Source organism: Chiloscyllium punctatum, chromosome 12 (genome assembly GCF_047496795.1).
Source record: "Chiloscyllium punctatum isolate Juve2018m chromosome 12, sChiPun1.3, whole genome shotgun sequence".
Classification (NCBI taxonomy): domain Eukaryota; kingdom Metazoa; phylum Chordata; class Chondrichthyes; order Orectolobiformes; family Hemiscylliidae; genus Chiloscyllium; species Chiloscyllium punctatum.
The window spans coordinates 75,722,184-75,734,273 of NC_092750.1; the positions used below are offsets into that span (position 1 = coordinate 75,722,184).

Consider the following 12,090-nt stretch of genomic DNA (forward strand, 5'->3'; position numbering starts at 1 on the left):
TACTGTTTTATGGGAAGAATCACAGAATCATAGAAATGCTATAATGTGGAAAGAGGCATTCAGCCCATCAAGTCTGCACTGACCTTTCAAAGAGTATCCCATCCAGACATGGCTCCTGACCCTAACCCCATAACTAAACATTTACCATGCTAATCCAATTATCCCTGGCTACTCATTATCCCTCATTCCAGAAAATAGTCTAATTGTACTGTCTCTGATGAAAGTGATGTAAGATAAAGAAACTGAAACTCAGCTGGCCTTACTAATATCCTGTAAAATATGGAAAGGCTTGAATCAATGAGACCATAAGACATAGGAGCAGAGCGAGTTTTGAGAAGGTAGATGATAGATTGGATCTAACTAGATGTGTTTGTTGATAGAGTTCCAGTTGGGATGCCATACTTCTAGGAATTCTCATGCGTATCTCTGTTTGGCTTGTCCTAGGATGGATGTGTTGTTCCAGTCGAAGTGGTATGTAAGGACACTAGTGAGAGAGGGTCATGTCGTTTTGTGGCTAGTTGATGTTCATGTATCCTGGTGGCTAGTCTGCCTGTTTGTCCAATGTAGTGTTTGTTACAGTTCTTGCACGGTATTTTGTAAATGACATTAGTTTTGCTCGTTGTCTGTATAAGGTCTTTCAAGTTCATTAGCTGCTGTTTTAATGTGTTGGTGGGTTTGTGGGCTACCATGATGCCAAGGGGTCTGAGTAGTCTGGGAGTGATTTCTGAGATGTCTTTGATGGAGGGGAGAGTGGCTAGGGTTTCTGGATGTGTTTCGTCTGCTTGTTTGGGTTTGTTGCTGAAAAATCAGTGGACTGTGTTAATTGGATATCCATTTTTTCTGAATGCATGGTATAGGTGATTTTCCTGTGCTCTGCATAGTTCCTCTGTGCTGCAGTGTGTGTTGGCTCGTTGAAATAATGTTCTGATGCAGCTTCTTTTGTGGATGTTGGGATGATTGCTTCTGTAGTTCAATATTTGGTCTGTATGTTGTTTTCCTGTAGATGCTGGTTTCAAGTTCCCCACTGGCTGTTCGCTCTGCTGTGACATCTAGGAATGGCAGTTTGTTGTTGGCTTCCTCCTGTTAGGTGAATTTTATGCCCGTAAGGGTATTATTGATGGTCTTGAAGGTTTCCTCTAATTTGTTTTGTTTAGTTTTGACAAAGGTGTCATCCATGTAGCGGACCCAAACTTTACTGGTAGCAATCTAATAAACCTTTTCTGGACTGCCTCCAATACATTTCCTTTGGAAAAGGGACAGAAATGGTCACTGCATTCCAGCTGTGGTATCTCAAGTGCCTTGTACAGTTTTTAGTAAGACAGGTTTTATTTTCCATTCCCTTTGCAGTAAAGATCAACATTCTATTTGCTTTCATAATAACCTGGAGTGCCATAAGGATCGGTGCTGGGTCCTCTACTTTTTTGTCATTTTTATAAATGATTTGGATGTGAGCATAAGAGGTATGGTTAGTAAGTTTGCAGATGACACCAAAATTGGAGGTGTGGTGGACAGCGAAGAGGGTTACCTCAGATTACAACAGGATCTGGACCAGATGGGACAATGGGCTGAGAAGTGGCAGATGGAGTTTAATTCCAATAAATGCAAGGTGCTGCATTTTGGGAAAGCAAATCTTAGCAGGACTTATACACTTAATGGTAAGGTCCTAGGAAGTGTTGCTGAACAAAGAGACCTTGGAGTGCAGGTTCATAGCTCCTTGAAAGTGGAGTTGCAGGTAGATAGGATAATGAAGGAGGCGTTTGGTATGCTTTCCTTTATTGGTCAGAGTATTGAGTACAGGAGTTGGGAGGTCATGTTGCAGCTGTACAGGACATTGGTTAGGCCATTGTTGGAATATTGCGTGCAATTCTGGTCTCCTTCCTATTGGAAAGATGTTGTGAAACTTGAAAGGGTTCGGAAAAGATTTACAAGGATGTTGCCAGGGTTGGAGGATTGAGAGGCTGAACAGGCTGGGGCTGTTTTCCCTGGAGCGTCGGAGGCTGAGGGTGACCTTTCAAAGGTTTCTAAAATCATGAGGGGCATGGATAGGATAAATAGACAAAGTCTTTTCCCTGGGGTGGGGGAGTCCAGAACTAGAGAGCATAGGTTTAGGGTGAGAGGGGAAAGATATAAAAGAGACCTAAGAGGCAACTTTTCACTTAGAGTGAAAAGGGTGGTGGAGGCTGGTACAATTGCAACATTTAAAAGGCATTTGGATGGGTATATGAATAGGAAGGGTTTGGAGGGGTATGGGTCAGGTGCTGGCAAGTGGGACTAGATTGGGTTGGAATATCTGGTCGACATGGACGGGTTGGACCGAAGGGTCTGTTTCCATGCTGTACATCTCTATGACTCAATAACTTGTATGCTAGTGATTCATGAATGAGACTCCCAAATACTTGTGTGGTGTAGCTTTTTGCAGGGAGGCAACATACCATCCTGGAATATTATTTATGGTCACAGAAACTATTCCCCTTACAATTTAATCCCCTCTAACTATTGCATTCCCACACTTTCTCTTCAACATTGGCAACAGAGCCAATGATGATGCAATGAATTTGGCTGTCTCTACTTTCCTCAAGAGACTATACACCACATACAGTATCCAAAATGTTTTTCAGTGCTGTTACTCTGCCTGGTGGTCACCCATTTCCTTTTTGGCTGTGGAATGTTTGCTTTTGATGCAACTACCTCTCTTATACGTATTATACATGATACTCTGAACTTCACAGTATTCCCAAGCGCTCAAACTCCAAGACCCTGGTTTCCAGGAACCTCATATCCTGTGCGCTGTCTGTATGCCTCTGCTGTCTGTCAATGTACAGTTGACTGCTTACTTTTCCACTTAACCTTTTATGTCAGCATACCCAGATACACTCCATCCCTCATCTAGGTCATTAATATAGATTATAAATAGCTGACTTCTGAATACTGATTATTGCAGTACCACACTAGTTATAGCCTGACAATCTAACCATGTCCCATTCTTTATTTTTGTCTTTTAAGCAAGTCTAAATCTATATTAATATATTACCTTAAATTATGTTTCACACTATTACTACAATCATGGAATCCTGTAAGGCATCAGGTATGTACTGACCCTTCGAAGAGCATCAATGAGTATGACTAGTCCATCCTGCATAACCCTGGATACAACAGGACAAATTGTATGCCCAATCCATCTAACCTGCACATCTTTAGACCATGGGAAGAAATGCGAGCCTCCGGAGCAAGTCCACGTAGACCCTGGGTGAACGTGTAAACTCCAAACAGTCACTCATCCAAGGCTTGAATCGAACCTGGTTCCCTGCACTGTGAGGCAACAGTGCTACCAGTCTGTGTAGTTTATATGAGGAATAACAACTCCTAATATTATGTATAACCCTTATTATGTGTGCCTCTAATGTCCTTATTCACTATTCTACAATACACCTATTGTTCAACAGTCTATAAACAACTCAATCAATTTTTTTTAACATTTGCTACTTATTAATGAATTCCCCACTATCAACATCCTACGGGTACTATTGACCAGAAATGCAACTGAATTTGTCACCTAAACATGGTCGTTGCAAAAGCAAGTCAGAGGCTAGAAATATTGTGGTGAGTAACTCACCTCCTAATTCCCCAAAGCCTGGCTATCATCTACAAGGTATAAGACCGGAGGATGATGAAATATTCCCCACTTGTCTGGATGGGTGCAGCGTCAACAACATTCAAGAAAATTCACACCATCCGGGACAAAGCAGTTCACTTGATTGGCACCACATCCATAACCGCTCAATCCCTCCACTACTGACGCTCTGCACTATTGACAGGTTGCACTGCAGAAAATCACCAAAGATCCTTAGACAGCACCTTTCAAATCCACCACCATTTCCAACTAAAAAGTCAAGGTCAAGGTCAGCAGATTTGTGGTAACAACACCAAGTTCCCTTCCAAGGCATTCACCATCCTGACTTGGAAATATATTCCTTCACTATCACTGGGTCAAAATTCTGGAATTCCCTCCCTAAGAACATTGTGGGTCAACCTACAGCTTGTGAGTTGCAGCGGTTCGAGAAGGTAGCTCACCACCGCCTTCCCAAGGTCAATTAGGACAGGCAATAAAATGGCTAGCCAGTGACGTCCATGTCCCACGAGCGAGTAAAAAAATGGTGCCACTTATCATTCTGACTTGGAAGTATATCACTGTTCCTTCAGGTCACTTGTTCAAAATCCTGAAATTTTCCTCTTAACGCAAAGTGTGACTATCTACAGCTTTTGGCTGCAGCTGTTCAAGAAGGCAGCAGCTTGAGAGCAACTAGGGAAGGACAATAAATGCTGACATCCCAATAAATCAAAGCTAAGATGGAATATAATGTGGGGGAATGTGAGGTTATGCACTTTGGCAAGAAGAGGAGCTGAATATTATTTAAATGGTGAAGGACTGCAGAAAACTACATGACAGAGGGGTTTGGGAATCCTCATGTATGAATCACAAAAATCTAGCATCCAGTGAGTAATAGAACATCCAAGTTGAATGTGGATCTTTATTTAAAATAGAATTGACTTTAAAGGTAGGGAAGTTTTGCTAAACTTATTCAAACGCCTAGTTAGATTATAGTTGGAGTATTGTGAACAGTCTATGGAAAGATATAGTGACATGAAGTCAGTCCAAAGATGATTCATGAGGCTGATACAAGGTATGGATGGACCCTCTTCTGAGAAGAGGTTGAAAGATTGGCCATGTACTCATTGGAATTTAAAAGAATGAGAGGAGACCTTATTTAAATATATAAGATTCTTGGAGGATTTGATAAGGCTTAGTGGTTAGCACTGCTGCCTCAGCACCAAGGACCTGGGTTCAATTCCAGCCTCAGGTCTGTGTGGAGTTTGCATGTTCTCCCTGCGACTGTATTAGTTTTCTCCGGGTGCTCAGGTTTCCTTCCACAGTCTAAAGCTGTACTGCTTGGATGGCTTAGCTGTGCTAAATTGCCCATAGCGTCCATGGATGTGTAGATTGTGTGGATTATAGGGACAGAGTAGTGGGGTGAGTCTGGGTGGGATGCTTTACAGAGAGTCAGAAGGTTTGGTTGGGTCGAATGGCCAGTTTCCACACTGTAAGGATTCTATAATAGGTTGTTTCCCCTTTTCAATAGATTTTATTGTCGCGTGTACTCAAGTACAGGAGCACAGTGAAAAGTGTACAGTGTTGCCATAGAAGGTGCTACCTTAGGTGCCAAGGTACGAAAAACATAGGTACAGAGTAGTAAAAGAAACGGAGTTAAAAATTTAAGCATTCGAGTCATAGAGTCCTATAGAGACAGGCCCTTTGACTCCAACTGGTCCATGCTGACCAAAATGTCCAACTACCCTAACCCCATTTCTCTGCACTTGGTCCATATCCTTCTAAACCTTTCCTATCCATGTATTTGTCCTAATGCCTTTCAAATGTTGTTAATGTACCCACCTCAAAACACTTCTGCTGGCAGCTCATTTCATATGCATATCACCCTATGTGTAAAAAAACAGTTGCCCTTCAGGTTCCCTTTTATTCTTTCCCTTCCAACTTCAAACTGATGCCCTCTTGTCCTTGATTCCCCAATCCTGGGAAAAAGACTGTGTGCACTCACCCTGTCTGTGCCTCTCGTGGACTTATACACTTTTATAAGCTCCTCCCTCAGTCTCGTACACTCTAAAGAAAACGTCCCAGCTTGTCCAGCCTCCCCCTATAACTCGGGTCCTTGCATCTAGGCAATATCCTTGTAAATTCCTGCTGCATTCTTTCCAATTTAATGACACTCCTATAGCAAGGTGACCAAAACTGAACACAATACTCCAAGTGCAGTCTCACGAATGTCCTGCATAACTGCAACATAACTTACCAAATTCTATACTCAGTGCCCTGACTGATGAAGGCCAGTGTGCCAAAAGCTTTCTTCACTGCCCTGTCTGCCTGTGATATGGAGGTACTGGTGGACTGGGGTGCAGAAAGTTATAAATCACACAACACTAGGTTATAGTGCAACACGTTTATTTGGAAGCACTAGCTTTTGGAGCACTGGTACCTGATGAAGGAGCTGCGCTCTGAAAGCTAGTGCTTACTCTGTCTATCCGTGACTCTACTTATAGAGAACTGTGCACCTGAACTCCAAGTTCCACTACACTCCTAAAGGCCCTCCCATTCACCATGAAACCTACCTTGATTTGACTTTGCAAAACGCAAGACTTATCTATATTAAACTCCTTTTGCCATTTCACAGCCCACCATCCCAGCTGTTTAAAGTCCTGTCGTAATTTCTGATAACCTTCCTCACTGTCCACGATACAGCTTTATTTTAATGTCATCTGCAACCTTACTAATAATGCCTTGTACATTCTCATTCAAGCACTGAAATAGATAACAAACTGTAATGGGCCCAGCATAGACCCCTAAGGCACTCCACTAGTCACAGGCCTACAGTCTAACAAACATCCCTCCACTATTACCCTCTGCTTCTGACCATCAAGCCAATTTTGTATCCAATTTGCCAGCTAGCCCTGGATTCCAAGCGATCCAGCCTTCCAGAGCATGTGGAATCCTATCAAAGTCCTTACCCAAATCCACATAGACTACATCTACTGCCTTGCCCTTGTCAACCTTCCTAGTCACTTCATCAAAGAACTCTAAAAAATATTTGTGAGACATGATTTCCCACTCAAAACCATGCTGACCACTCCTAATCAAACCCTGCCTTTCTGAATGCATGTATATTTTATATCTCAATTTCGTCTCTAGCCTCTTTCAGTGTTCTTGGATATACCTGGTCAGGACCAGGAGATTTATCTATCTTTATACATTCTGTTAAATCCAACTTGACTGTGATATGGACTGTCCCCAAGATATCACCACTAACGTCCCCAAGTTGCAAAGTCTTTCTCCATCATAATCAGAGAAGAAGTATTCATTGAACCTGCAGTTCTACACATACTTGTCGAGCCTGTGGTACTGGAAAAGCACAGCAGGTCAGGCAGCATCCGAGGAGTAGGAGAGTTGACGTTTTGGGCAAAAGCCCTTTCATCAGGAATATGATGAAGGGTTTTTGCCAGAAACATAGACTCTTCTGCTCCTCGGATGCTACCTGACCTGCTGTGCTTTTCCGACACCACATTCTCGACTCTAATCTCCAGCATCTGCTGTCCTCATTTTCTCCTAGTTCTGCACATATATGTCCACTTTGGTCCTTGAAAGAAACTATTCTCTTTCCAGTTATTATTTTTCCTTAAATATACTTAAAGTACCTTTTTTGGATTCACCGTACTCTTCTCAGCCAAGGCTATCCCGTGGCCTCTTTTCACCCATCAGATTTCCTTCTTCAGTGAACTCCTGCATTCCATGTGTACCCCCAGGGATTTCTTTAGATTAGATTAGATTAGACTTACAGTGTGGAAACAGGCCCTTCGGCCCAACAAGTCCACACCGACCCGCTGAAGCGCAGCCCACCCATTCCCCTACATTTACCCCTTACCTAACACTACGGGCAATTTAGCATGGCCAATTCACCTGACCTGCACATCTTTGGACTGTGGGAGGAAACCGGAGCACCCGGAGGAAACCCACGCAGACACGGGGAGGATGTGCAAACTCCACACAGTCAGTCGCCTGAGGCGGGAACTGAACCCGGGTCTCTGACGCTGTGATGCAGCAGTGCTAACCACTGTGCCACCGTGCCGCCCACGGTGATCCTAGTTTCCTATACCTGAGCCACACCTTTTTTTCTGGTCAAGGCCTCAATACATCTTGTCATCCAGGGTTCCCTATTCCTGCCAACTTTGCCTTTCACCCTCACAGACCTTGAACTCTAGTTCTCTCATTTATGAAAGCTTCCCACCTGCGAGAGGTTCCTTTGCCTGCAAGCAATCTACTCCAAACAACCCCAGCAACCTTCTGTCTAATTTCATTGAAATTTGCCTTGCACCAATTTAGAACTTGAATCTGTGGACAAATCCTCTCCATCCCCATAACTATTTTAAAATTGATAGAACTATAGTCACTCGTCCCAAAGTGCCCCACCAACATTCACCTCCATCATCTGTCCTGCCCTTTTTCCCAAGAGTAGGTCGAATTTTGCCCCTTCCAGAGTATGACCCTCTATATATTAATTGAGGAAACCTTCCTGAATACAGTTAACAAATTAATTCCCATCTAAGCTTTTAATTCTCTGGCAGTCCCAGTCAATGTTAGGAAAATGAAAATCCCCTACTATTTATCCTGCAAGTCTCCCCAGTCTCCCCACTTATTTGGTCCTCTAATTTCCATTGACTATTTGGGGCGTTTAGAACAACCCCAATAATGTGATCATCCCTTTTGTATTTCTTAGCTCCACCCATAGAGCTTCCCTGGATGATCCTTCAGTTATTTCATCTCTGATTGCTGCTGTGATACTCACCTTAATCAAAAATGCAACATCCCCTCCCCTCCTTCCACCACCTCTGTCCCACCTAAAGGACCTGTATTCTGGTACATTCAGCTGCCAGTCCTGTCTCTCCCTTAGCATTAGTTTCTGTAATGGCTATAATATCCCAGTCCCAAAAACGTATCCAGACCCTGAGTTCATTGGCCTTACCTGTTAGCCTTCTTGCACTGAAATAAATGCAATTTAATCCAACAGGCATTCCTTACTCCCTGTCTTGTTCCAGAGCTGAAAATGTGTTGCTGGAAAAGAGCAGCAGGTCAGGCAGCATCCAAGGAGCAGGAGAATCGACGTTTCGGGCATGAGCCCTTCTCCATTCCTGAAGAAGGGCTCCTGCTCCTTGGATGCTGCCTGACCTGCTGCGCTTTTCCAGCAACACATTTTCAGCTCTGATCTCCAGCATCTGCAGTCCTCACTTTCTCCCTGTCTTATTCTAACCTGACTTGTCTGGATGTAGGTTTGCTCACTGAGCTGGAAGGTTCATTTTCAGTTTCTTTGGGTTGGTGACGTCATTTCCTGTTCTTTCTCTCAGGGGGTGGTAAATCGGGTCCACCCTGGATTTACCGCCCCCGAGAAAAAGAACAGCAAATGACATCACCACAAGAAATGACATCACCAACCCAAACATATAAATAGAAAGCAGGAATCATCAGCAATGCTTTGTTGGGAAGTTCACTGAAGATGTTACCTAGTATGGTGATGAAACTTCTGAAAATGAACCTTCCAGCTCAGCGAGCAAACCTACCTCCAGAACCTCAACTTGAGCTGCAATCTTCTCAAAACTCACTGACCTGTCTCTTCAATTTACTATTTCTGATTACTGTATCTCTTTGGAACATCACACTTGCCTCTCTGTTGTGGATCGCAACCACTTGCCAGTTTAAACCCTCCCTTGCAGCACAGCTATCTCTCTCACCAAGATATTGGACCCCCCTCCAGTTCAAGTGCAACCCTGCCCCAGAAAAGATCCCAATGATCCAATTATGCCTGCACCAATTCTTTAGCCACACATTCATCTGCTATATCCTCCTGTTCTTACTCTCACAAGCACGTGGTACTGCAAGTAATCTGGAGATTATTACCGAGGTCTTAGTTTGTAACATTTTTCCGAGCTATAATCACTCTGCAGGACCTCATCCTTATTTCTACTAATGTTATTTATGCTAATGTGCTCAGTGACTTCTGGCTGCTCACCTTACCCCTTGAGAATGTTCTGCAGCTACTCTGAAATATCCTGGACTCTGGCACCTTGGAGGCAACACACCATCCTGGATTCCCGATTGCAGCCGCGGAATAGAACAGAGGGCATAGAACAGTACAGAACAGCCTACGATGTTGTGCCGAGCATTTGCCATAATTTAAGATCAACCTAACTCTCACACCCCTCAATTTACTGTGGTCCATGTGCTTGTCCAGCAGTCAATTAAATGTCCCTTATGTATCTGACTCTAATACCTCTGCTGGCAGTGCACCGTACACTCAGCACGCTCTGTGCAAAGAATCGACCTCTGATATCTCCCCATACTTTCTTCCAGTGACCTTAAAATAATTGCCCCTCATGACAGCCATTTCTGCCCTTGGGAAAAGTCTCTGACCACCTACTCTATCTATGCCTCTCATTACCTTGTACACATCTATCAAGTCACCTCTCTTTTCTTCTCTCCAGTGTGAAATGCCCTAACTCACTCAATCTCTTTTCATAAGGTATGCCCTCCAATCCAGGCAGCATCCTGGTAAAACTCCTCTGCTCCCTCTCTAAAGCATTTACATCCTTCCTATACTGAGGTGACCACAACTGAACACAATATTCCAAGTGTGGTCTAAGCAAGGTTTTATAGACCTGTAGCAAAACCTCACGGCTCTTAAACTCAATCCCCCGTTAATGAAAGTCAAAACGCCCTACACCACTGAACAACCCTATCAACTTGAGTCAGAGTGTGGGGCTGGAAAAGCACAGCCGGTCTGGCAGGATCCGAGGAGCAGGAGAATCGATGTTTCGAGCATAAGCCCTTCATCAACTTGGGTGGCAACTTTGAGGGATCTATGTCCACAAGATCACACTTTTTCTCCACATTGCCAAGAATCCTGTCTTTAACCCTGTATTCAGCATTCAAGTTTGACCTTCCAAAGCGAATCACTTCACATTTATCCAGATTGAGCTCCATCTGCTACTTCTCAGCTTAGCTCGACATCCTGTCAATGTCTTGTAGCCTGCAACAGCCCTCGACACTATCAACAACACCACCAACCTTCATGTACTAACCCACCCTTCCACTTCCTCATCCAAGTCATTTATAAAAACTACAAAGAGCAGAGGCCCAAGAAGAGATCCCTGCGGGCACCGCTCACTGTCTTCTTTTGGCCAGCCAAGTCTGTATCCAGTCACACCTCCTAACTTTATGAATGAGCCTCCTGTGGGGAGCCTTCTTGAAATACATATACACCCCATCACTGCTCGACCTTTGTCAACTTGTCTCATCACGTTTTCAAAGAACTCAATAGGCTAGTGAGGCACGATCTGCCCCTCTCAAAACCATGCTGACTATCTTTAATCAAACTATATTTTTCCAAACAGTCATAAATTCTATCTCTCAGAATCCTTTCCTGTACCTTGCTTACCACAGATGTAAGACTGACTGGTCTGTAATTCCCAGGAATATCCCTATTCTCAACATTAATCTCCCTACAATCATCCAGTTCTACTCTCGTAGAGAGTGAGGATCTAAAGATTATCACCAGACGCACAGCAATCTCATTCCTCTTTTCCCGGAGTAACCTTGGATATATCCATGGGGACTTATCTATCTTGATGCTTCCCAGAATTTCCAGCACATCCACTTTCTTAATATCGATCTGTTCAAGCTGATTAACCTGATTCACTGTGTTCTCACTATTAAGTGACTACTGAAGCAAACAACTCATTTAGGACCTCCCCTACCTCGTCAGACTCCAGACAGAAGTTCCCTCGCACTATCCCTGATGAGCTGTCTCCTCACTCTGATCATTCTCTTCTTCCTCACATACATGTAAAACATCTTTGGGTTTTCCCTAAACCTTCCCGGTAAGGCTTAATCATGCCCCCTCTTCACTCTCCTCAATCCATTTTTGAGTTCTTTCCTAGCTACCCAATAATCCTCTAAAGCTGTGCCAGATCCTTGCTGTCTCAACCTTAAGTAAGCTTCCTTCTTCCTCTTGACAAGAAGCTCTCCTTCCCTTGTCATCCAAGGCCCCTTCACCTTACTATTCCTAACCTGTCTTAGTGGGACAAATTTACCCAAAGCTTGCAACAAATGCTCTTTCTTCAATTAAACTATGAAAATAAAGGAATAAGTTAAAAGTTCAACAGTCCTCCGCTTACTCCCTCTCCAGGAGACTTCAGCTGCCTGTTCTTGACCCTGCAGATATGGGGGAACATCGTTCACCGTTTACTCTTTCCATATTGGGCATTGCTACTACTAAAACTGCCATCTCTCCAATCTCTTACGGTGCCTCAGGAACATGCTTGGGCAGGACCCACTCATGCCAAGAGACTGGGCTGGGACGTCGCCACAGGGGAGGTGAAGAAACACCAAGAAATAAAGAAGGGGGAAAAAAAGTCAAATAAATGAGAAATAAACAGACGGAGCAGAAGAGCTCCAGTTGGAGTGTCCTAATCTGT

At 43.7% G+C, this 12,090-nt stretch overlaps 1 protein-coding gene across 6 annotated transcripts in view; it reads left to right on the forward strand.

Annotated features, from left to right (window-relative positions):
* LOC140483948 (nuclear receptor subfamily 2 group C member 2-like) overlaps window positions 1-12,090 on the forward strand; it is a 226,292-nt gene that overhangs the window by 152,407 nt on the left and 61,795 nt on the right. The gene's annotated exons all lie outside the window — the stretch shown is intronic.